The following is a 25,505-nucleotide window of genomic DNA, read 5'->3' as shown; positions in this document are numbered from 1 at the left end:
AGAAAGATCCCACTGGGGGGGGGGGGGGGAAGGAGAGAATCCAAGTCCTTTCATATGGAATCCTTTAAAAGGCAGCAGGCAGAGACAGCAACAAAGGGAAAGGAGAAGAACATAACCTGCCTGGTGGGTTGTTCTGGGACCCAGGCCCAAGCAGGCCCCAGGGGCTGCAAGGGACAAGGAAGCCACTGCTGGGGGCTGAACCAGTCATTCAAAGCAATTACTAACCCTCCAGGCCTACTATGTGCCCACCTATTCTTTGATCTTCAAGGTGGGTAATTATTCCCAGTCTGACAAATGAAGAAACTTAGGAAGGTTCTGAGGCCATAAATAACTCGCCCCCAAGGTCACACAGCTAGTAAAAATGGGCCACGGTCAAACTCAGTCCTGGAGTTTTGGGAGAGGAGCCAACTGTTGACCTCAATTGTGCCAGAGGAACTTCGTTCTCTCCCACCCCACCCCCCGCCCCTAGTTCTGACAGTGGCCTCCCTCAGATCCAGCAAATGAGGATGGCATCTGTTACCTACCCAAACTGGTCAGGAGCCCAGTTTCTCCTATCCACAGTCTCTCCCACCCACCCACCAAGTCTATCCACACTGGCAAGCCCTGGGTATGTGACCAGAGCTCCCAAGATGGCCTCCAGGACAGGCAAGGGTAGGTGGGTCTACTCTCAGAAGTGCTGACTGTTGCTATGAGGAACCAGGCTTGCCACCCTAGTTTTGCCACAGAAAGCAATAAATCCAATTACCTAGCTAGAGCACAAGCCCTTTAGAAAGAAGGCCTACACGCTCCTTTCTGTCCTGGGATTTTGGGAGATGGGCAGCCAAAAAACTAGAGACTACACTAGGATGGGGAAAGGAGTTAAGAGGGACCCCGTCTTAAAAGATGACAGGTTCTACTGTCCCTCCCCCAGCCCCATCAGGCCCAGCCGCCAGCTGAACTGGGTGGGGGCTGGGCTCTTTCTTGTTTCCCTGAGGAGCAGGGTCAAAACCCATCAGCACCACTCTCCTCATTCAGGTCCAAGTAGGCCTTGGGACCTCAACTCGCTAGACAGTGGAGCAAGTCCTCTTGGCTCGGCTGCCCCTGGCTTCAAGCCAGCAGTTCTGTTTCTAGCTTTCCCTCTTTCTCAAACTTTGCGGCCTTGGCGATCAGAGCAGGAATTCCAGATCCCGCTCAACCTCCCCCTCCCCATACCCTGACCCTGCTTCAAGCAGGGTGCAAGCCCTCCCTACCTCCTCAACCCTCCTCCAGGCACCGCAAGACAGCAGCTCCTGGCCCCCTCCCACTTGGGCCACCTGGAGAGGTTCAGCCTCTGGGCCAGCCAAGACTGGTGTCTGAAGAGGAACTCCTCCAGCTTCCAGTGTACTGGGCGCCCCACACTCACTCGCTGTCAGACAAGAGCTTGGACTTGGGGGAAGGGGTCGAGTAGAGGGAGTGAAGTGCCCAGACTTGTAAGATGTCTTTTTTTTTTTTTAACTCAGTAAGAGTTTTGGGTATCACAGACTCGATTGCTAGCTTTTGAGAAGAACAATAGAAACGGGGGGTGGCAGAAATAGTGCAGGCAGACCCCAATAACTGTGTAAATCTCTCCTCCCCCTGCTGTGAATTAAAAAGACTACAGCATTAAAAGACTACAGTGTCTTCAGTTTAACAGTGCCTGTTTATAACTTTTTCCCCATAGGGCCCCATGACCCTAAACACCCCCCCCACTACACATACACACACACATTGTTAAAACCATCAAGGTAAAGATCGTCCCAGATAGGGGAGGGCTCCCCAGGCTTTCCAGACTCACACCTGCTTTGCCCCTAGCACCCTAACCTGACTCACCCCCCCCAACAGTTCTCTGGTTTGCACCTAGACAATAAATTTAGTTTAATTTAGCTTCCGGTCTTTAATTTTAGCAGGTCTCCTTTTTGCATGCAAATCAATATGGCAATTACCATCTAAAAGCTCGCCCAGCCCCGGGTCAATGTAAATTGATCATTGTCCGCCTTCCACAAAATAACACCGGGAGTCTGTGGTGCATAATGAGATTATACTGGAAACTGTCTTTTAGATCACAAATTATATTTTATGCTGTCAGGATCTTCTCCTAGCAGACTTCCCATGTTCATTTAATCTCGGGGAGCCGGACTCCGGTGCTTTGGGGTGATGCTAGCTGGGACAACATCACTTGGGAACAACCACTATGTGAGGGGCTCCCTCCCCATTTCCCAGACCCATGACTGGATGGGGGGGTGCAGGGGGACTGAGCTTTGCACTGGGTAAGGGGGTACTTTACAGAAGTACCTAGCACCGTCAATTCTGCCCACACAACATAGTCCAACACAACCCCACCCCAGCCCCGCCGTCCCAAGGAACACATTGGGAAAAACAGCAAGGGTTTGGCACGGTGCCGGGGCTGGGGGGTGGGGAGATGGTCCTGCAGTATTCTGGGCACTGTCGCCACCACCTAGGCCCTAGAAGCACAGCTGGCTTTTTGAACCATGAACACCAGCTGAGAAACTGGAGCAGAGCAGGCCAGGGCCAGCTTCAGACTCCAAGCCCCCACAAAGTCCTCTCCTAGTCCAGGGGACATGGGTGTGACCCCATGGCCTAACAAAGGGCCTTCAGAGCTCTAGGCAGCCCCGACGGGTTTGGGGGAGGGTGATGGCTCAGAGGCTTGGGTGGAATGGAGTCGGTACCCACTGTGCTGCACTCAGAGCCCTCAGAGAAACTACCAAGGTGACATTATCAGGGCTGCAGGTCACTCCAGAAAGCCACCCAGGCCATCCCAGGGCTCGTGCGGCACTAACGGCCTGTGATCCGGAGCTGCCGCCCAGCCCTGCCCCGCCCGACCCAGCGTGGGCTCCACCCGAGTGCAGTCTTCCCAATAAAAGCTGGAATTCCCGGCCAGGTTCAGACAAAGAGGGACAACGGCAAATCGACGCCGCGAGCAAAGCAAACCCCAGCCCAGTTTGCATGTGCGTCTAGGGGGGTCACCCAGGTGCCTACTAATCCACACGATGCAGGCCGTCCCCTCAAAGTCTCCTCCAAGAAAAGGGGTGGGGACAACAAGGCATGCAGGAATGAAAGCCCGCTCCCCTCCCTTTAGACCTCCCAGGGATCGAACTTTGCACTTCTTACCAGGTCTTTCTTTTATCATCAGCCCACTGGGCTATATGCCACCTTAACAGGAACTCAGAGCAGAGCAACAGCTGTTCCTACAGCTCCAAAGTGGAAAGCCATCCATTCACTCAAGGTCAATGAGTCCAAGGCTCTTAGGATGCCCCCCACCCCACCCCACCTGCTCTCCTCACCCTCTCTTCTCTCCTGCAAAGACAGGACACAGCAAAGATATCTTCAGAAGCTGGGGCCAGCCACCCTTAGCTAGGCTGCTCAGGCAGACTGGTTTTCTGGCCAAAGACAATTCACTTCCCTAGTGAATGCGCGTGCAAATGTGGTTCTGAGGCCCGAACTTCCGTGCCTGAGGAGGTCTCACTCCACAGGCTTGTCTTGGCCTGGCACTGAGTTTTTGTCATTCAGCCTATGTATCTAAGCCTGGGTGTATGCATATGAATGCTTTTTGTATTTCCAAGTGACCCTCTTCACACCTTTAAATGGGCTTTTGTCTCTGGAGCGCACTTCCAGAAATTCGGTCCCAGCCTCCAGCTCAACATAGCCTGGGGTATTCTCTTAGAATATCCCCTTTGGTCTGTTATTTGCATACCCATGTTGACACTCCCCGAGGCCAGTGCTTTATCTCGCGTGATCTCTTGTTCCATGTGGGCATCCGGGCCAGGAGTGTCCTGATGTGTCTCAGCACTTGTCATGCAGGACGCACATCTTAATCGCCACATTCCTGCCTGGCACTCACACCTCCCTGCTACTTACTAGCTCTATTCGCCTACAATGTGGCCTGTCCTCAGGGCAGCCTCAGTGTGGGCCTGCCATTTCAATGTAACCAGACGCGCCCCTAGGCCACAAACCTGGCAAGGACAGGAGGGGGTTGGGTGGGGGAGGGCTGTTAACAGTTACTACAATCTCCAGAAACAACTAAACCAATGTTCTCAGAGTCTGTGTTAATTTTTCAGATGGATTGAATACTGTGTGTGTGTGTGTGTGTGTGTGTGTGTGTGTGTCTTGCGTGCACAAATAATCAATCTTATACACCTCACTGCTCACCCCACCCCCTACTCTGGGATTGTCTCCTGGCACATATCTGAGGCTAACTTTCCATAAGTTCAGGGTTAAAAAGTATGTCTGTGCAAACCACTCAGGGCACACCTGCACACACTGGCCTAACAATTCAGACTACACACACACACACACCTCTTCCAGCAGCCTGGGTCAGAGGCCCCGTGGGATTACCCACGTGATTTCTCTCGGGGAACATCGGTCTATACCCGCAACTCCAGCTGCCAGTGATGGAGCCCTCCGCGTGTTGGCGGGAGAAGTAGAGGGTCAGACTAGCTCACCTACTGCTGGGAGTCGAGGAGTGGAAGGACCGAGTCCAGTGCACCAAGGCGTGTGCTTGAACGCAGAAGAGAAAGGAAACCCCGTGCTCCGCTACTCCCCCCCCTCTCTCTCACTCTCTCTCTCTCTCTCTCTCTCACACACACACACACATACACACACACACACACACACACACACACACACAGTGGCGGCGAATCGACTGGCAGTAATTTCTAGGGGCTCCCGCCCCCACCGCACTATCCTCGGCGCTTTGAAGGGTTAAGAGAAGCCCTCGCAGCCGGCCCTCCGCCCCGCTCACTGGACCCGCAGGCAGGCTGGATCACTCGCTGCTTACGGGAGTCTACTGCCGCCTCCGCGGCCCGCCCCCCCCCCTTCAGCCGGGAGGGAGCCTGCATGCCTGTCTAGACCGATCTATCACAGACGCACCAACAACACCCGCGAGAGCGCGGAGACCCTGCCCGGGTCCCCCTGCCCGCACGGCACACAGGGAACGTGACCGCGCCTGCGGGGTGGGGGTAAGGGCGGCCGAGCGAGCAGCCGGCGCAAAGCGAGAGTGCTCCCGGCCCCCTGCGCTCCCGCCAAGCCGCGGCTGTGCGCGCTGGCCAGTCCTATTTTTATCTTGTCTAATCCCAAACTGGGCGGGGAGCACAGGCGTCGGACTCAGAGAACGAAGAGATAGGCGCGGGAGGCGGGGAGGGGCAGCCGGGCGGCGACGCGAGCGAGAGCGAGTTAAAGACACAGTCGAGCAGGCGACCGAGAGCAGGAAGAAAAAAGCGGACATTGCGGGCCTCGCCTCGTTGCCCCGAGAACTTCCACTCACCTCCCCGCCGGCCCTCCCCACTTGCCTGCCGCTCTCTTGGCCGCAACGGCCAGGGGCCCCCCCGGCCTGTGTGGGAGGCAGCGGCTCGGCGGGCCCTGCAAAGAGCTGGAGAGAATCGCTAATGAGCTGTGCGGCCCATTGATCCGGAGAACACTTCCTAATTAACTCTCAGTCACCTACTGGTGACAGCGCCTCAAAGGACAGAGCCTGGGCCCCGCGAGCCCTAGCCCGGACCTGTCCGCCGAGCGCCTGGCGGCCCTGCCCCGCACGCTCCCCCGACTAAGCTGGGCCATCCCCACGAGTGGCGACAGCGCCGAGCCCGCACGCTCCAGGCCAGCCTTGGATTAAACCTGGACGGCATATTAATCATCACCGCCATCTCCACCACCACCCCCCTTCCTCCACGCGGTGAAATCGTGCCCAAAATAAACACGAACGCCAGCACTGCAAAGCTCAGAGTAGATAACAGGTCGGGGGAGGGGAGGACTGGGAAGCAAAACGGAGCCTCGCAGTCTCCGCGGACGGCAGTCTCTGGCGGCCCGCAATTCCAACGCCTGCCTCACAGGCGATTCTGCTGGTCAAACCCAACCCAACACCTCGGAAGGATAGATTTCGGCCCGCGGTGTCCGTTTCCCGGGCCACAGGAAGTGTCAGATGACTCGAAATACCCAAGTCTTGTCTGCCTTCGCCACCCACACCTTCGGGGGTGGCCAGTTTCCTCCCGCAGCACCCCTTGGCCTGTTCAAAGATTTCCCTCAGAAAAGTGGTGACCCTCCCCCCACACACACCAACACACACACACACACACACACACACACACACCAAAGACCACGACACACACACCCGTCTGGTCTCCAAAAAGAATACAAACCAGCTCGACCCTATGCTGTCTCGTCTAGACACGGCAAGGCTGTGCCAATGCCTGTTTGGAAGCGAGCTGGTTTCTTTTTCAGGTTTGTTTTTAAATACACATAACCCTGCCCCCCCCTTCATTCGCTTTCCCATATTCCCCCACTAGCCCCCACCTTCCAGACTCCAGCGTCGGGCGCCCTCCCGGGCGGGCACTCAGCTTCCAGACGGAGAGCGCGGACTTCCCGGAGAAGATTCCTTAGCAGCAAATTAAGCCTTGCCCGGCCTCGGCCTACATGCGGCCAGACCCCGCCGTCCCGGGGACTCGCAGGGGAGCTGCCCACTCCAGAGGGAGCGCGAGCGGCTACAAGTCCGCCGAGGCCACCCACGCGTGTGTCCCCCCGCCGTACTCCGCGCCGGGCGTCCCAGGGTTTGCTTTCGTAAATTGCAGGCGCACCACCCCCCAAGGTGGCCGAGCCTGTATACAGCGCGGGCCCCGCAGCTCCCCGACACCTCCCCCGGGTATCGCGCCCCGGTGCGCAAGTTCCTCTTCGCCCTCGCCTCTGCGCTGCACGCCCTCGGAGCGGGACCAACTTCCTCCCGCACCAGGCGTGCACAAGCCCCAGAGGGCTCCCACCAGACTCCCGGATACCCGGGGCGCCCCTCCCAAACCCCCCGCCGCGCCCTCTCTTCGCACCGTCAGCTCCTGCGTTGCAAGATCTGCCCCCACCCCTGGGGATTCAGAACTTGAAACCCACCCAGGCGCTGGGAAGGGAGAGCGGATCGCGATTTTAAAAGAGCATTTACAAAACAAAGCGTCTGACCTGGCGACCAAGGCAGCCGGACCGAGTCGGAACCCCTAGCTCTCCGATTTCCTAATCGCTTTTTTTTTTCAATCCACGTGATTCGCGCTTTGGGGCAAGCCAAGGGAAAAAAAAAAAAAAAACAGCCGGGACTCCCCTTCCCAGTTGCGCGGCAGCGGGTCGAGCTCGGCCGGCCGGGAAGCCGAGCGCACGCACCCGCCCGCGTTCCCCTCCGCTGAGCGAGCGGCTTCTGGAGAGGCTAGGCCAGGCTAGGCGGCGGCGGCGGCGGGCGGGGGGGTTACAGTTCTTTCCCGAGTCGAAAAAGAAAGCAGACGGGAACCCGCCGCCCTCCCCTTCCTGCTCGCGAGCTAGCGCAGAGCCGAGCTCCCCAGCTTCCAGCCCAGCCCCCCCCCCTCGCGGCGCTCAGAGGCAGCCGCACTCCCGCGCGCACACACACAGGCTGCAAACTTCCACCACTACAACTCCCCGGTCTCCTCCCAGCCCCCCGGGAGGCGGCGGGGGCCACCCCGCCGCGCCCCTCCCTCCCTCCGCGGTGCCCACGCGGGGCTGCTGAGGTTGGCTGCATTTTTAATAACTTCAAGCTAGGCGATAGAAACGAAAGCGAGCGAGGCGGCGAGGCGACAGAGAGCCAGAGAGCTAGGAGGGAAAGCTCGGGGTGCACGAGAGAACCCGGGGAGAAACGGGGGGAGGGCAGACGGGAGCCCCGAGAGAGGAGACCGGCGGCAGCCCGCGACGCGCCCTCCTGCACGGCCTTCCCGAGTCGCGGTGTCCCGGGCACTGACCTGAAATCCCCGGCCGGGGAGGGAGGGAAGGAGAGGGGAGCCTCGGATCCGGCGCTTTGAAGTTTCCTTCCGAGCGCGGTGGAGGTGGCTGGCCGGCGGGGGAGAGGCGTGCGGGGCTCCGGCGGCGAGTGGAGTGCGGCTCCCGAGCGGAGGAGCCGGGCCGGGGAAGGCGGCGAGCAGCAAAGTTTGCGGCCCCGGCTGCCCGCGCCCGCTCGCCGCGTCGCCTGCTCCGGAGTGCGGCCAGCCGGCGGGCTGGCGGCAGGGTCGCTGCCGCCGAGGGGTGGGCTCGGCCGCCGGGGGCGGGGCGGGGCGGGGCGGCGCGGCGCCCGCGGGCAGGTGGCGGCGACGGCCCCGCGCTCAGCTCCTGCGGGCTCGGTGGGCTCAGCAGCTCCCGCGCCGCCACCCGCGACCGGCCCGGAGCCCCAGCGCCATGTTGACGGATGGCCGCGAGCGAGAGAGCGCCCGCCGGGCTGGGGGTGAGGGCTGGAGAGGGGAGGGAGTGCCAGCGCCGGCCCTACGGGGCTCCGCGCGCCCCTGCTCCGGGCTCCCGCTCTGGCCGCCGGCTGGGTCGCGAGCGCCTGCCGCCGCCGCGGCCGCCGGGAGGAGCGGAGCTCAGCTCACCTCGCCGCTGGGAGCCCGGGCTCCGTCTGCTGCCGCGCCGCCAGCCCAGCGCGTCCCCCGCCCCGCGCCCTCCTCTTCCTCCTCCCCCCTCCCCCGCCCGCCTCCTCCCTCCTCCTGGCAGCCGCCTCCCCTCCCCCCGCGGGCTCAGCGCTGGGGCGACAGCCGCCGCCGCCGCCGCCGCCGCCGCCGCCTCCAGCTCTTGCAAGTTTGAGCTCCCCGGCCTCGCTGGCCCTCCGCCCCAGCGCCTGGGCGGTTGGCCTGCGGGGGGGTGGGGGGGGTTCGAGGCCCGGGAGGAAGCCTTCCCAAGAGCAACCCCCACCCTGGCCGCCGGCCACTGTTACCCCCACCCACACCGCTCCGGGCTCCGAACCCCAGACCACTTGGGTGGCGCCCCCCCCTCCCGCGCTCCCGCCGAGTTGGCCCCGCTCTACCGGGCAGAGCGGGAGTCCCCGAGGGGCGGCGGCCAGGGCGGCCCGAGGACCCCAAGGGGGGGCGGTCTCCCCCGCCAAGCCATGACTCCCTTGGCTACCCAGAAGGCCAGAGGAGGACCGCAATTACCATAAGCGCCTCGCACCCGGAGCAACCTCAGCTGTCAAACCCCACTGCCACGGCGGCCGGTGCCGCCTAGTCACCCGTGCTGCGCCCTCCCCGCCCCTCGTTCCCTCCGAGACACGCAGAGCCAGACCAGCGCGTCTCGGCTCGCCCAGTCTCCCCCGGGGAACCCTCCCTGCCCATTTCGGGGTCCAGAGCTACCTGGCAACACCGCACCCGGCACAGTGGTCGCTCCACCCAAACTCCGCGCCCGAGTTCCCCGGACGTTTCAATTGTGTGGGAACTGTTTGGAGGGGCGGGGGGTGGAAGAGCCTGCCTGCGGGGCGCAGGGATGCTGGGCGGGGGCAGGCGGGGTAGTGGCGAACGGCCAGAACTGCTCCCCTCCCGTGGACATTTCTCCGTCCGCACCTCAGATGGCGGAGGGTCTGGCCTGGCCCCTCACCCGGGCCTCGGGAGATTAGCTCCCGCGTTTTATTTTCCTTGGCAGGGAGCAACTTTTGACTTCCACCGCTCGCCCCATAAATTTCCACTCGGTAACGCCGCGCTGATCGTTGCTCGGAGGCGGCGTACAGCCTTCTCCCGCAGCAGTTCAATTCAATTGACACGTATTGAGCTTCTCCGGCGCACCCGGCGCGGAGGGGGGGGGGTAGGGGCGGGGGCGGGGGCTGGCCAGAGGAGGGGGAGCGGGAGACGCGGTTTCGGTGGAGCACCCCCCAATTAGTGAAGCTGGCGAGAAGGGGTTAGAGGGGTGCACGGTCCTAACCACACCTAACCCGCTCGCCCGGGACCTCTCGCAGAAGGTGACCCCAGCTGGTCACTCGCTAGGAATTATTATTAATTCTTATTATTATTTATTCTGGAGTTCGGGTGGGGGAGTCTCTAAGGACAAGATGGTGCAGGCTCAATGTGAACATCAATCCGAAATGGAGGCAGCTTGTAAATACACAAGGAAAGTTTTAAAATATCCTGGAGTGTCTCTATGCCAAAAATAATCAAAAGCATCTCAAGTCGGTTACTAAGTCAAGGTCAAGGCTGAACTCAGCTCCAATAAGCAGAGATCCCCTTAGAAAGAGTAGACACTGTACTGGCTGCGGGACTGGTGTGAGGTGCGTTTATTATTATTATTATTATTATTATTATTATTATTATTATTAATTCTGCTTCAGGTCTCCTGCAGAGTTGTAAAAAAAAAAAAAGTAGCTCCTTTCAAAGCAGAAGTGAAACATCTCTACCGTTTGAAACCCGAAACGGGCTGGGGGGGCAGAATTCAATCTTCATGCTCTAGAACTGCTTATAACAAAAGACAGGCCGCTGGTGTCCCCATCTGCACCCCCTAGCAATGCCCAGTCCCAGTGGCCACCGTGTCCAGGGTCTGGGCCTGTATCCTGGAAGGCACGCTTTCTTTTCTTCCCAGTCTTTTCTGGAGGCGGGTGTCTCTTGAAAGCTAACCCACACATTTTTTTTTTTAATCTCCAGTAACAAGCAGAAAGACACCTGGACTATTATGCTGTAAAGCTATCTTTTATAAAGACATTTTAGGGCCAGACATTAAAAGTTATTAGACTGAACGCATGTGAGTTACAGACACAGCTGGAGAAAAGGCCTCTGGTTGTGTGTTGGAGCAACATTTCTTTTTGAAGCAACTCCTTTACAGAAAAAAAAATCATAATAAAAAAGTCTCAAATCCCCAGCCAGGCTGGAGTTGGGCGTTTGGGGGAGGAAAACTCTCAGAACGTGGTTCCAGAGGAGAAAGCCACTGTGCCTCTGCGGCCTGAGCGGGAGAGCTGGCCAGGGCGAGCGCAGAGCAGTGCCAGGCTCTTCCGGCTCGGTTAGGCGGCTGCAGAGACCCTGGCCCAGTGCCCGGACACTTTCCCTCCCCTTCTCTTGCCTCCTCAACTCTACCCCCAGGCGCAGGCTTTCCCCGGAGTTAAAAGTAGCATGCAATGATCCGGAACTTTCAGAAAATCCGGGCACCGAGGCAGAGCGTGAAGCCTGCGGCCTCCGGGTGTCCCGTGGCCTCCCAGAGCTGTAGACAAAGGGGCCTGTTTGTCTAACTTTAAAGGTCCCAGAGTCAAAAATGAATGGGGGGAGTTGTGCTATAAAGGCAAAGGGGCCCAAAAGATAGGACAGCTGACAAGGGTGGGGGGGGGGGACAAACAGACCAATAAATTTACCTTCGAAGCACACACACACACACACACACACACACACACACACACACACTTTTTTAGGGAGTCTTGATACAGAGGTATCCTCCCTGGGCTTGGAGGAATTGAAGTGTTTCTCTTCCACCCCAAGGGATACAGTTTCTCACTCTGTGGGATTTTGAAAGTATCTTATTAAGGGAATCCTAAGGGGCTTGAGTTGGGGGGAGGGCGTTCGGTGACTCCTGTGAATTCAAAGTGTGCTCTAAGAGTGATGAATGGGGTGCTGGGGGTTTCCACCTCTTGGCCCTGTGGGTTAGGATTGTTCTAGGGAAGAAAAGCAGAAAGGCCAAGGGTAGTCCCTATCTCTGTCCCCAGTCCTGTTCTGTCCCAGGAAAAGGAGCTGGAGCCAGGGACACCTGGGAGCTTGCAGCTGGAGAGGACCTTCCCAGATCACTGGCTCACGCCCCTTCCACCTCCACTGCTGTCCTCCTTGAGGCCCTCGGGAGCTGACCGGGGGTCAGACTGCTCCACCCAGCACTCAGTTTGGGAAGGGCTTCAATGGAAGCAGAGGTGGGGTGGCTGGCCAGCCAGTGAGCCAGGAGGGAGAGGAAGACACATATAGGGAGGGAGGGAGAGAGGGAGGGAAGAAGGAAAGAAGGGTTTCTGGGTTCTAACTCTGGCCAGTCCTAGGGCAGACTCCATCCAGGATCCGCTTCTGGAAGCAGGCCCAGAGCCCAGGAAGTGAGGAACTATCAGTGCAGCACTATCTGAAAGACACACACACACACACACACACTCACACCTGCACATACACACTCACCCATTACTCTGCAAAGAAACTCTGAACTTCCCCTATGACATCCATGCAGTCTGCCCCCCCCAAACCCACCCCCAGTAAAGGTATCCATCTCCACTGCCAGCTTTCAGGAACCCAGAAACATGTAGAGCAGGAGCCCCATAGACTGGGGGGGGGGGCATGCCTGTCATAAGACACTTTCTGCTTAGCCTTTGAGGGATGGTTCAGCACTTGGGGGAGGAGAGGGCAAAAGCTAGGCCTGGCCTGGGAGTCTCAGGCATTTCTGTCAGGCTCCCAGGACCCCAAATCCAGGCCCCAGTGCTTGCACTGCCTTCTATGCAGGGGGGGGGCAGATGAGTGTCAGCCAGAGATAAGATCACCGGGTGCGGGGGGGGGGGGAGGCTTCTAGGAGGCAGTGTCCTGCACCCCACTTTGCCCCCACTCAAGAGCCCTTGAAGCTTTCTTGCTGGGCAGATAAACTCAAACACCACGTCTACCCTTCGGCTCATATTCTCTCAGACGGGGACAGGAGGAAGAGACCCACCAACCACTTGGGCCCAGTTCCAGCCAATTTGTATCCAGTTTCCCTCTCCTCCACCAGCCCAGGAACAAGAGGGGTCTGGAAGTTTCCCCCAGCTCAGGGCAGGGAGGGAGTGTGGTCCAGTGGGTGGAAATGCAGCGCTGATAGGTCTCCAAATACCTCTGAACCTTCCCCTTGCCCCCCCGCATCTACAGCTGGGCACAGAGGTGGGTGTTGCGGGGTGGTGACCGTGGGAAGGTCGCAGCCAGGAGCAAACTTGGAGCTCGAGCTGGGCTGGAGATTCCAAAGGGTTTAATCCCCCCAGCATTTTGTACCGGGTCCAGTCCCCCTTCCCAGGCCATTCTGCTCTGATTTAGCCGCCAGCCTTCATCTCCAGTGTAAAGCGCCCCCCACCTCCCTGCAAGCACAAGCACGGGGTGGGGGTGGGGGTGGCAGGGGGTGCAGGGGGGTTGTGTGGCGAGGCCTGATAGAACCTTCTGTGTGCGGGGAGGGAGGAGGCTAATGCATAATGCACAGCGCCTGGAAGCTCGGCCATTAGCGGCCTGTCGGCGACACAGACAAACGACTGGGAGGGGGCAGCCCCAGCTCACTCCCGAGTTTAAATATACCAGCGTGGAGGGGAAACGCCATGATTTAAAAGTGTGTGTTTGCAGACACAAGCATATATTTTCATGATTTCCAGCAGGCCGAGCGTCCCAGCCTAGCATACACACCCCTCCCCAAAAGGGGAATGCATACAGAGAAAGGGGGGAGGTAGGGAAGGAGAGCAGCAAGGCTGACCTCCACTCACCCCCCCACCCCCACCCCCCCAAACACACACACCAGCAATAGAGGGCTGAGGGTAAGAGAAAGACTAGTAAACCAGCGAGGAGAAAAGAAGGCCTAGAGAAGTGACAGGACCCAGGCACGGTCAGTCCCAGAATTATAAAAAATAATAATAATAAAATGGCCATGGAACCTTCCAACTCACACCTTCTGGGTTGCTGTTGGAAGGGAAGGATAAATCATGCTTCCTCCTCCTCGGTGCCCACATTTTGAATCATCTTTCCCCACTGACAATCCAGAAACCTCCTTCCTCCCAGTTTAACACACGAATGTTTTTTAGCAATTAAGGCGAGAAGGGGGTGAGGATGGAGATAAGCCAATTTTTTTTTCTGCCATGCGAGTGTGAAAGATAAGATAACACTAAGCTGGGGCAAAGCGGCCATAACAACCTCCCCTCAGCGATTTTGATCGGTCACTTCTTATCTTGAAAAAATGCTCCTTTCAAAAACTGCATCAAAGAGTGAGAAAGGGGGGTGGGGAGAATAAAAGAAGAAAGAGAAAGGTGGAAAGGCAGAGAGCATTTCATTGGAAATGACACCAGCACTCACCTCACCCCACCCCTGCGCCCATCCTAGAGGTTGCACCTGGACTCAAGGGTTTCAGGTGTGTGTGTGTGTGTGTGTGTGTGTGTGTGTGTGTGTGTGTGACTAGCGAGATCTAATTAGAGTGAATAAAAACAGGGGTACAACTGGGAGGATTATCCTGCACTAAACCTCAACCTCTAGCCAGGGTTTCCTCCTCTCCCTTACCAGCCGGGGCTCTGTATTTCACCATCGCGCTTGTATGTTGAAACAGGTAGTTATATTTGGGAGGGTCACATAACTGTGTCAACACCGAGTGGTTGTTAATGCAAAATAATAAGAAACTGCTGATTTTAATAGGCCCCAGTAAAGGAAGGGAAAAGTATTTAGAGCCCGAGAACCCCAGAACTCTCAGTTCAACTGGACTCTCAGAGAATTTTAGAACCCCACCCACCCGGGTCCAGCACACAAACCAATATATATATATATATATATATATATATATATATATATATATACACACACACACACACATAGATAGATAGATAGATCACAGGGATTTCCGGGATGCTTTGTAATTCATGAGGGAGGTTTCAGTATTGAACCCCAGTGGGGGGGTCAGATTGTAACAACCCCCCTCCAGCCCAGAGACCGGCTCCCACAGCGCAGACATCAAGGAGGGCCCCGCTGGCAGAGCTGATGGGCCACTGCCCACCTCCGGTTGGGCCCGAGGCTTCCCACCGCCTCACAGCCCCCTCCATTCCGGGTTCGCACCTAGGCGCCAGGCGCACCCCGAGTCTGCTCCCTGCCAGGCAGGCTGCACGACCTAACGCCCGAGGCCAGCAGCTGCCGGACTGTCTCGGGGAGCAGAAACCGCCCGGCGGGGAAACCCCTCCTCTCGGCCTTCCGCGAAGAGCCTGGCCCCGGCGTAGGCGCCCAGCGAGCGGGCATCCGCTGACAGCCGGGCCCCGCGGAAGGCCCACACGCGCCCCATTAGTCAGCCTGAGTTCCCCTTGGGCAAGCCGTCTGGCGCGGCCCCAAGGCCCGGCGCGGGAGGGGCGGGTGCGGACCGCAGCGAGCCGCGAGTGGGGCGGGGGTGCGGGCTCTGCGGGGCCCGGCCGGGCTCGGTTCCGCGTTCCTGGGCCCGCGGGGAAGCCGAGCCGGCGTGGCAGGCCGCTCCCTGGCTGGCGCCTGGGTGGCGAGCTGCGCTTCACGTGCAGCCACCTCAGCGGCGGGGGGTGGGGGGCGGCGGGGGGCTGGGAGGCGGGCCGCAGTTCCCGCGGGGTCCCCGGCCTCCTCCGCCCCGCGGGGGGCTGAGCCGGGACCACCCCGCAGCCCCCAATCTTCGCGCCAGCAGCGAGCAGCGCTGCCAGACGCCCAGAGGCTTCTCGGGCGCCGCTACGATTGCTGCTCGGCGGCGGCGGCAGGGGAGGGTGCTCCTCGCGGCCGCCCCGGGAACTTCCCAGCCGCGCCGCCGCCGCCACCGCCGCAGTCCCCGGGACCGGAAGCCCTTACGCCACCCCGAGCGGCCTCCAGTGGCCCCCAGGGCGGTTCCTGACGAGGGCCGGTCGCGAGTCTCTCTGGTTGCCTCCTGGCCCCGGGCAGCCGCCTTCACCTTGGGGCATCCCCATGGAGCCCCAGGACCCTGATCGTGATCCAGGGAGACCTCCTTCGGTTGCAGCTATATGTGCGCCCCTCACCACCACCCCCGGTCCTGCAGCAGGGAGCGGAGGGGCGCGGGGGCAAGAAGTTGCCCTCAGGCGGGGCAGGAACACCTGCTCCCGGGCCCTGCAGCTGGGCTCGTGGTGCTGTAGAGGCCGCACACTGTTGTGTGCAGATATCGTGAGGGGCGCCAGTGTGGAGTGGGGGTCCGAAGCTCCAGGTCAGACGCAGCCACGTTCCGGCTGTCCTCAACTTGAAGTCTGGGGACTCAGGTCTCCCGAGGGGTCGCCACCCCTGGGGACCCGACCTCTGGCATTCCGAGGTCGTTCGCAAAACTGATTGGACCAAACCTGTTTGGGGACCCTTCCTCGTGCCCGCCCACCCCTCCCCAAATCAGACACACGTCTCCAGCCCCCCCACACACACACACACTGTAGTCTCTGGCGGGGATACCATCAAGACGGCACTGACTCCGAAACCCCCCCCCCTTCCCACATCTAGTCGGGGGTTCGTACTTTCCCACTCCGAGTGTGGAGGGTCCTCTGGCCCTCCCCACCCGGTGGGAGCCCCGAGCCGATGGGACGGCGGGGATGACCTGCGCTGCCCGCTCGGCCTCCCCCCTCCCTGCCCTGTTCTCCTGGCCTCGGGCCCGATCCGGGAAGGCGTTGTTTTGCCAGCGGGAGCCGAGCGAGTGCGCTGAGAACAGCCTCCTCGCTCTAATGAGAGAGCACACGGCGCTGCGGCGAGGAGGATGATTACCCGGTGGGCGGGGGGGGGGGGGTGCGGCCCGGGCGGCGGGCGGCGTATGCGGCGGCCCCGAGGGCCTGGAGTCCCCGCCTGTCTGGCTGCTAATCGCACGATCCCCCTCGCCTGTTAGGGAGGCAGGTCGGAGCGGGCGGCCGAGCCCAGCGCCGGCGACTCCGCGGGTGACACGGAAACATGGCGCAGCGCCCCTCCCCCGCGCCCGCCGCCCGCCCGCCCGCCGCCCGCCTTGCACTTCCTCCCTCCCGCCCGCCCGGCTTTGCAGCTCTAACGCTCCGCCGGCGGCCGGCACCATTACGCCTGCGGCCGCTCCGCGGCGGCTCCGCGCTCCTCTTGCCCCTTTGTTTTCGGGGATCTATAGAAAACGGTTTTGCTTTTGTCCCGTTCTCTGTCTCTCTCTCGGTACACCAAACTTGTGGTGGCAACGGAAGGCGGCGCGGGCGGGGAGGGGCTGGGGATTTTGGCAGCAACCGACCAGAGCGTGGTGGAAACTTCTCTCGCTGGCTTCCCCACCACCCCGCCCCCCCCACGCTACACACACACACACACACACACACACACACACACACTAACCCGCCTGCAGACGCTTCCCCCGCTTCGCTGAGAGGCCTCAGAGCCCCCACAAAGGTCTGGGCCCTAGAGCCCAGTGCGGACTAGCAGCCCAGGGTGCGTGTCTCTAGGTCTGGAGTTTGGGCACCCACTGACCTCGCTCCAGGCAGCCCGTCCCACTCCACCTCCCCACCACCAGTAGGGGCTTTGTGTCTGTCAGCCGGGAAGCCAGGGGAGGGAAGGCCAGCGAGTAGTTTGTGCCTGTGGATTTCACATCAAAGCTTGGTAGGATGGGATCTCCCCACCCCCCACCCCCATCTCCCCCAAGTGATCAGCCTCTTTTATAAAATAGGGGGGCACAGTGAAAAGGTCAGACTACTAGGCCTGCAAGTGCTGGGGTGTTCACTGGCTCCTTCAGCTACACTCACCCCTCCAGCAGAGTGCCAAGCTGGGACAGACAGGGTCAGGTTCCTTGATGCAAGAAATGCCAAGCCTCCCTGCCCAGTGGCTACAGTGCTGCACAGAGAGAGAGAGAGAGAGAGAGAGGGAGACCCTCCCCTGCTGTCCCCAGTCCAGCGCACACTCGGTGCCTCTCTGCGCAGGAGCTGCTCAGGCGGCAATTTTTTAAGCCTGCAATTAAGCGAGGCGTCGCTGTGTCCTCTGCGAGTGTAGATCCTGTCAGTCGCACATGGCCTTGGTGCTCAGGTCCGAGGCCCCACGATTAGTCACAGGCTCGCTTCCCTCCTTCCCTAATCCGCCTCTGCAGGCAGCCTAGGGACGCGACTGACTTGGCGGCGCTGGCAGGGAGCCACTGCTCTCGGGCGGGCGCTTGGCCCGAGCCAGCCCGGCCCAAGGTGCAGGCTTAGGACTCCCTCTCCCCCACTGGCCCCAGGTTGTAGCATCAGCGCCCCTCCTCCTCCCGCCCCACTCCCAGCGGCTGAGATATATTTGTGTGGTGTCATTTGCATAAAAATAGGACAAGTGTTTCTGTGCGTTCGAACGCGGGAGGCGAAATCCTTATTGATGTGTCTGTGTGGAGCCCTCGCTTGTCGGAGCAGTTTGATTTAGGGTGTTTGTGTTGCCTTCTGCGCGGAATGAGAGGAAATCCTGCCAAACAGCCCGCCCCCCCCCCAGCCCCCCACCCAGTGCATCATCATCACCACCACCACCACCCCAGCGGCTCAGCGCCTAGACCATGGCGAGCTGAGTGCTCAGCAAGCAGGTTGAGGGCCCTGCCCGCGGCCCATGACTCAGAAGCCCGGGCGGCCTGGTCGTCAGCTGCCAGCCCCTTTACGTGTGGCGCTTCCCAATGCTCCCTTCGGCAGGCTCGGGCCTGCCGGCGGGTTTTGTCCCAACACAACTGGAACCACTCAGTGAGGGCAGACCCGGAGGACCCCCTGCTCCCGGCCTTGGCTCGCCTGCAACTCCAGCTCGGACAAATAGCTGGGAGGACTCCAGCCGCGCGCGGGGAGCCAGTAAATCAATCATTAACTCCCAGCTTTGGCATGGCCCAGGGAGGGCTGGGGCGAGCGCGGGGCCCCCCACCAGCTCTGGGAATAGTCCTGTCCACGCGCCAGCGGGCGGCTTGCGTGAAGGCGCCCCCAGACCCGGGCCTCCGCAGCAAGCGCCTGGCCTGGCCTGGCCTGGCAGGTCGAGTAGACGCGCTGGCCCGGGCGGGTGTGGACACGGCCAGCCGCCCCGGGCCTTGTCGCCTGCTCTCGCCGAGCACCCGCGCGTTGTGTGGGCTGCTGGAGTGGGCTCTTGCTCCCGCACACGCGGCCCTGCCAGGCCTCTTTGCGGGCTCCCCGGCCGGCAGGCGGCGCGCAGGGGGTTAAGGGCTTAGGCTCGCCCCGGCTGCTGGGAGGTGCGGAGGAAACGCTGACGGGGGAGGAAGCGCTCACGCACACCCGGGCTTGAGCCACTTGGGCCGCTTCCCGCACTGGCGGGGCCGCGGGGGGTGGGTGGAGGGGAGAGGCGAGCCCCGGTCTTAGATTAGTCACCATTCGGCTAGGCACTGCAGGTTGCGCCCGGGAACCCGCGGGGCTGGCGATCCCCACCCCACTCCCCGCAACTGCCACCCGCCCCCGCCCCGCGCGGCTTCCGAGACTCTGGGGAGGGGGGGCGGGCGCGGCCGAGCCTCGCTTGGCAGTTCAAGGGCAGGACAGGAACTCCGCGAGCACAGTCCAGCGAACAGGAAATTTCTCATCGACAAGCGGCCTCCCCTCCCCCACGGCCGACTTCAAAGCAAAACAAAAAGCGGGCGACGGGGGCCAGCTCCCCGCGCCCCGGCGCCGCGACACCCCAGGGTTGCCGAACCCCGATCGCCGGCGGTTTCAGCTAACAGGCCCCACCGGGGGCGCCCCACTGCCACTCGGGACTCCAGACTGCCTCGCTCCCTCCACACCTTCCCGGCATGGGCACCCCGCAGAGCGGGTGGGGGGACTGCCCTGGGGACCCCGCAGAGACAGCGGCTCCCTGGAGCGCGTGGGGGCGGGGATGCCTGCAGGCGCGGTCCACTTGGCGACTGCCGTGGTGGGGACCTGGGAGGGCCGAGCTGGGCCTGGCAAAGTTCCGGTGGCAACTCTACGTTTAGAAACTCCGGCAGTGACGCGAGGGGGGGGGATCGGGTGAGGAAGGCTGGTGGAGGACCTGGCATCCCCCCCCAATGGGGGGTGGCGCTAAGCTTCCAGGGAGTTCTGGAGGGTTGGGGAAGGACAGCGCCCCCAGACCCATTGTTTTCTGCCTGCCCCCTCTCCACTAATACACTTCGGATTTCTACATCCTTTTAATCCACTACTGAATTCTTTCCCGGCAGAAAACTCCTTTTCCCCCCTTTTTTCTTTAGGGATACTGATATTCAGGTTAATTTCATATTTGACACATGTACATACTTAGTACTCTCAGGTAAGGTCAAATTATTTATCATCTTAATTTATATTTCAATAGGCCTACAATTTAGAAGCGTGGAATGCCTCCTTATGAATCATTACGGTCTATTAGAGGAAGTACTATGTACACAGCACTGTTTGGGAGGGAATCACTTATGTTGACATTTAAATGGCTCTTCAATGGTTAAAAAAAAAAAAAGGCATTCAAGTGCTTTTGATTAAACATACAATTTCCAGGACCACCGGAAAAAGCCATGAGGAATATAAATTCTTGAGTTTTTTTTTAATTTCATATTGAAAGAAAGAATAAAAAGCTTTTTCAGACAAGACACACAATTTACTTGTTGGGGGGGGTCTGCGAAATTCCAGGCAAAAATCTCATTCTCCTCTCTCCCAGCTAATGTCTCCCCAGGAAGCTTCTGGAAATGTGAGCCTAAGCCCACTGCAGGTGCCTCAGCGGGAAGTTTGTAGCCTTTTCGCCCAGGGCAACAGAAGCAACCACTTTAAGACAGTAGTCACCTCCTACTCCAGAAGTATCTTCTCGCCTCTTTGCTGGAGTGTCACTTGCCTCAAAGCCACACACTCTCCACCTGGTGTGCCCAGAGTGCCTCAGATGGTGTCAACTCACTCTTCTCCCTCTCCTTCTCTCTCTCTTTTATTTTTATTTTTTACCAGAGCACTGCTCAGCTCTGATTTATGGTGGTGCTGGGGATTAAATGTGGAACCTTCAGTGCCTCAGGCATGAAAGGCACTTTTTTACATAACCATTATGCCATCTCCCTAGTCCTCTCTCTTGTTTTAGTAATTTACTTATTATTGGATAGAGACAGAAATTGAGGAGGGGGAGAGATAGAGAGGGAGAGGGACATAGAGACACCTGCAGCCCTGCTTCACCACTTGCGAAGGGACCGGCAAAATAGCTCACTTGGCTAGTGCGCTGCTTTGCCATGCAATGTGACCCAGGTTCAAGCCCCCCACTGCACTGGAGGGAAGCTTTGAAGGTATGGTGTCTTTCTCTCTCTCTGCCTGTTTCTATCTGAAAAAGTCACCCTAAGAGACAAAGCCCCAGAGTTGACTGAAGCTATATTGATAATAACAGCAATAATGATGATCTGGGAGACAGCATAATGATTATGAAAAAGACACACGCCTGAGGCTCCAAGGTCCCAAGTTCAATCTGAAGCAGCACCATAAGCCCGAGCTGAGCAATGCTCTCTTGGGGGGAAAAAAAAAAGGAGAAGAAAGAAAAGAACAATATATATGTTCTGTACACAGATATGCAATGACCCTTTTAAATTTTTTTAATTATCTTTATTTATTATTGGATAGAGACAGCCAGAAAGTTAGAGGAAGAGGGTGATAGAAGGGGAGAGAGAGTGGTCTGGGAGGTGGCTCAGTAGATAAGGCTTTGAACTCTCAAGCATGAGGTCCCAAGTTCAATCCCCGGCAGCACATGTACCAGAGTGATGTCTGGTGCTTTCCCTCTCCTATCATTTATCATGAATAAATAAGTAAAATCTAAGAAAGAAAGGAAGGGAGGGAGGGAGGAGGGAGGAGGAAGGAAGGAAGGAAGGAAGGGAGGGAGACCAGCAGCCTGCTTCACCACTTGTGAAGCTTTCCCCCTGTAGGTGGGGACTGGGCTTGAGCCTGGGCCCTTGGCCCTTGCGCACTGTAACGTGTATTCAACCAGGTGTACCACCACCCAACCCCCAATGACCTTTTAATGTCTATTGACTCTAGAGGAACAGAAAGTGCTGGTGTGTATAGTATGTTACAATTCACACATTTCATTCTGCATGAAAACAAAGTAGGGAGGAATATAGACATGTTGGCTACATAGTTTTTAAAGCACAGCTGGGAAGTCCCCACCCCCACTTTTTTTCTTAATGCACAGGCCCAAACCTCACCTGTTCCAAACCTCACCTCTTGACCTCTTGAAACTTCCCTCTACATTTTACAGACTTTTTTTTTTTTTTTTGCCTCCAGGGTTATTGCTGGGGCTCGGTGCCTGGACCACAAATTCACTGCTTCTGGAGGCTATTTTTTCCCCCTTTTGTTGCTCTTGTTGTTTATCGTTGTTGTGATCATTATGGTTGTTGTTGTTGTTGTTGAATATGACAGAGAGAAATGGAGAGAGGAGAGGAAGACAGAAAGGGGGAGAGAAAGATAAGACACCAGCAGACCTGCTTCACCGCCTGTGAAGCGACTCCCTTGCAGGTGGGGAGCTGGGGGCTCAAACCGGGATCCTTGCACTTTGTGCCACATGCGCTTAACCCATTGCACTACCGCCCGACCCCCTAACAGCTTTTTAAAATATTATTTATTTATTTATTCTCTTTTGTTGCCCTTGTTGTTTTGTTGTTGTTATTGATGTCATTATTGTTGGATAGGACAGAGAGAAATAGAGAGCAGAGGGGAAGACAGGGGGGAGAGAAAGATAGACACCTACAGACTTGCTTCACCACTTGCAAGGCGACTCCCCTGCAGGTGGGGAACCAAGGGCTCGAACTGGGATCCTTATGCTGGTCCTTGCACTTTGCGCCACCTGCGCTTAACCGCTGCACTACCTTAGGACTCCCAACCCCTACAGGCTTTTTTTTTTTTTAAATATTTTTATTTTATTTATTTATTCCCTTTTATTGCCCTTGTTGTTTTATTGTTGTAGTTATTATTGTTGTTGTCGTTGTTGGATAGGACAGAGAGAAATGGAGAGAGGAGGGGAAGACAGAGAGGAGGAGAGAAAGACAGACACCTGCAGACCTGCTTCACCTCCTGTGAAGCGACTCCCCTGCAGGTGGGGAGCCGGAGTTCGAACCGGGATCCTTATGCTGGTCCTTGTGCTTTGCGCCACCTGCGCTTAACCCGCTGCACTACAGCCCGACTCCCCCCTACAGGCTTTTTTTAAATAAAAAGAAAGAAAAACAGATCACTGCTCAGTTCTGGTTTATGGTGGCACAGGGGGTGGATTGAACCTGGGACTTTGGAGCTCCAGGCAAAAAAGTTTCTTTGCATAACTATTAAGCCACTAAGCTAACTCACTATCTCCCCCACCAGCACCACATACACATTTGTTTATGCCCTCCCCACTGTGAGCTTATCAAGGATGGATGGAGGGTTTTTCTTTCTTTTTTCTTTTTTTTTTTTAAATCAGAGCACTGCTAAACTCCAGATTAATGTGATGTCAGGGATTGAACCTGGGTGGGACCTTAGAGCCTTGGCAAGAAAACGTTTTTGCATAATCATTATGCTATAGATCTTCTTTTTTTTAAAGTAGTTTTATTTATTTTTACTATTGGATATGAAGCAGAGAGAAATTGAGAGAAAAGGGGGAAGATAGGGAAAGAGACAGAGAGACACTTGCAGCCCTGCTTCACCATTTGTAAAGCACCCCCCCCCCACAGGTGGGGACCAGGGGCTCAAACCCAGGTCCTTCTACACTGCAATGTGTATGTTTAACCAGGAATGCCACTGCCTCCCCTCCACCTTCTTGAACTTTTACAGATCATCTCCCATCTCCGCACTACCCAGCTGGGTCTTGTTGGTGCCGAGGCTTGTGGCATTTCATGGCGTAGATACAATATTTCTCCCACCCATGACCCCACAGTTCTATCTTCCCTGGCCCCTCCGCACACAAAGTCCTCAATGTCACGGTCAGATGCCACAGGCTTGCTCACACAGTGATTTCCCACATGCCTCTTTGACCCCGTCCTCGCCTCTCCTGCTTCTGTTTGTTCTGTATGTCCTATTAGTTGTCTTGGTCTTGCAACCTCCCTCTTTCCCACAATCTCAGATAGGCCCAGGGCTTTAATAAATAAATATACCACCTACTTAATGATAACTCATGAAAAAAAATAGAGAGAGAGAGAGAGAGAGAGAGACAGAGTACCAGAGCATCACTCTGGCATACACAATGCCCTGGACTGAACTCTGGACCTCATGCTTGGAAATCCAGAATTTATATATTTATTTATTTTAAATTATCTTTTTTAAAATTATTTATTTATTCCCTTTTTCTGCCCTTGTTTTTATTGTTGAAGTTATTATTATTGTTGTGATTGATGTCATTGTTCTTGGATAGGACAGAGAGAAATGGAGAGAGGAGGGGAAGACAGAGAGGGGGAGAGAAAGATAGACACCTGCAGACCTGCTTCACTGCCTGTGAAGCGACTCCCCTGCAGGTGGGGAGCAGGGGGCTCGAACCCGTATCCTCACACGCTTAGCGCCACGTGCGCTTAACCCGCTGTGCTACCGTCCGACTCCCCTAAATTATCTTTATTTACTTATTGACTAGAGACAGTGAGAAATTGAGAGGGAAGAGAGACAGAGAAACACCTACAGCATTGCTTCACCATTCACAAAGCTTTCCCCCTGCAGGTGGGGATGAGGGGCTCGAACTTGGGTCCTTGTGCATTGAAACATGTGCGCTCAACTCAGTTGTGCCACCACCCATCCCCTAAATCCAGAATTCTACCACTAAGCCACCTCTTGGACTGGTCCTCATTTTTTTCCCTCCGGGTTCTGGACCCCCATATCCAACTGCTCTTGTTCAGCTTAATAATGACAAAAGCTAACATTTGCACACACAGCAGCACGCTTCTAAGTGTTTTGTATAAATTATCTACTAATTCCTACACCCACCCTATGTGGTGGGTGGAATTGTTATCCACGTTGTGTAAATCAGGAAATTAAGGCAGCGAAAACAAAACAAAACAGAACACTCCCAAGGTCATTCAATAAATGGCCTATTGATAACCAGTCCTAGCTCCAGTTCTCACATTCGTAGTCATTCTGCTTGACTGCCTCATAACAGACTTAAAGCTGAATTATGTTTATGGATCTATTTTATTTATCACATATGAAAGATAATGTTGTGGGGCCGGGTGGTGGCACACCTGGTTGAACACAAGCATTATAGTGCACAAAGACACAGGTTCAAGTCCCTGGTCCCCACCTACAGGAGGGAAGCTTCACAAGTGTTGAAACAGTGCTGCAGTTATCTCTGTCTTTCTTCCTCTTAATTTCCCCTTCCTCTCCCAATTTCTCTCTACCTCTATCCAAAATTAATAAATAAAGATAACACAGAAAAGTAATTAAAAAAAGAAAAAAGAAAGGTAATGTTTCACGTGAGAGAGAGAGAATAGGTAGTGCATCGCGTTGAAGGAAGTTTCTCTGCTGTGGGCTCTTTCTCTCTCCCTCTCTCTCAGTATGTATTTATTTATTTATTTATTTATTTTCCCTTTTGGTGCCCTTGTTGTTTTGTTGTTGTTGTTATTGATGTCATCACTGTTGGATAGGACAGAGAGAAATGGAGAGAGGAGGGGAAGACAGAGAGGGGGAGAGAAAGACATCTGCAGACCTGCTTCACCGCTTTCAAGTGAGGGGAGTCGGGGCTCAAACTGGGATCCTTACGCCGGTCCTTGCGCTTTACCCGCTGCGCTACCACCCGGCTCTCTCTCTCTCTCTCTCTCTCTAATATTTTTATTTACTTATTATTGGATAGAGACAGAGAGAAATTGAGGGGGGTGAGATAGGAAGGGAAAGAGACAGAGAGACAGACATCTGCAGCCCTGCTTCACCACTCGTGGTGAGAGACCAGGGGTTTGAACCTGGGTCCTTGCGCATTGTAATGTGTGCACTTAACCTGATGTGCTACCACCTGCCTCCCATATGTTTATATTATGGATACACATACGTGTATACCTGTATATACATATAGACATATATAATCAATCCACAGATATTTGGGGGAGGGGTTATTAATTGCCAAGTCCTAGAGGAGTAGCAGTAAGGTAAGTAGAACAAACTATTCCCTGAAAAGGGAAGGACTTGTCCCTTGAAACTGCCCTTTGTCCTGACTCCATTACACAGTTACTTAAGTGCTTAAGGCAAAGTGAGTGGACAGGTCTTC

The 25,505-nt window shown here is 56.8% G+C and overlaps 1 protein-coding gene across 8 annotated transcripts in view; it reads right to left on the bottom strand.

The window, feature by feature from the left end:
* Positions 1–25,505, bottom strand: part of BCOR (BCL6 corepressor) — a 136,450-nt gene that overhangs the window by 32,387 nt on the left and 78,558 nt on the right. For 4 of the 8 annotated variants that reach the window (XM_007521118.3, XM_016187261.2, XM_060182607.1 and 1 more), the window contains exon 1: positions 7,734–8,414. The exons of 2 other annotated variants lie outside the window; for them this stretch is intronic. The gene's annotated coding sequence lies outside the window, so the exon portion shown is untranslated. Of the gene's footprint in view, positions 1–6,303; positions 6,418–7,733; positions 8,415–25,505 lie in introns of those variants that run through there. 2 more of the 8 variants (XM_060182608.1, XM_060182606.1) reach the window with 2 other exon arrangements.

This window comes from Erinaceus europaeus, chromosome X, assembly GCF_950295315.1.
Source record: "Erinaceus europaeus chromosome X, mEriEur2.1, whole genome shotgun sequence".
In the NCBI taxonomy this organism is placed as follows: domain Eukaryota; kingdom Metazoa; phylum Chordata; class Mammalia; order Eulipotyphla; family Erinaceidae; genus Erinaceus; species Erinaceus europaeus.
The sequence above is the reverse complement of the archived record's forward strand: the minus strand, read 5'-3'. Positions and strand labels throughout refer to the sequence as shown.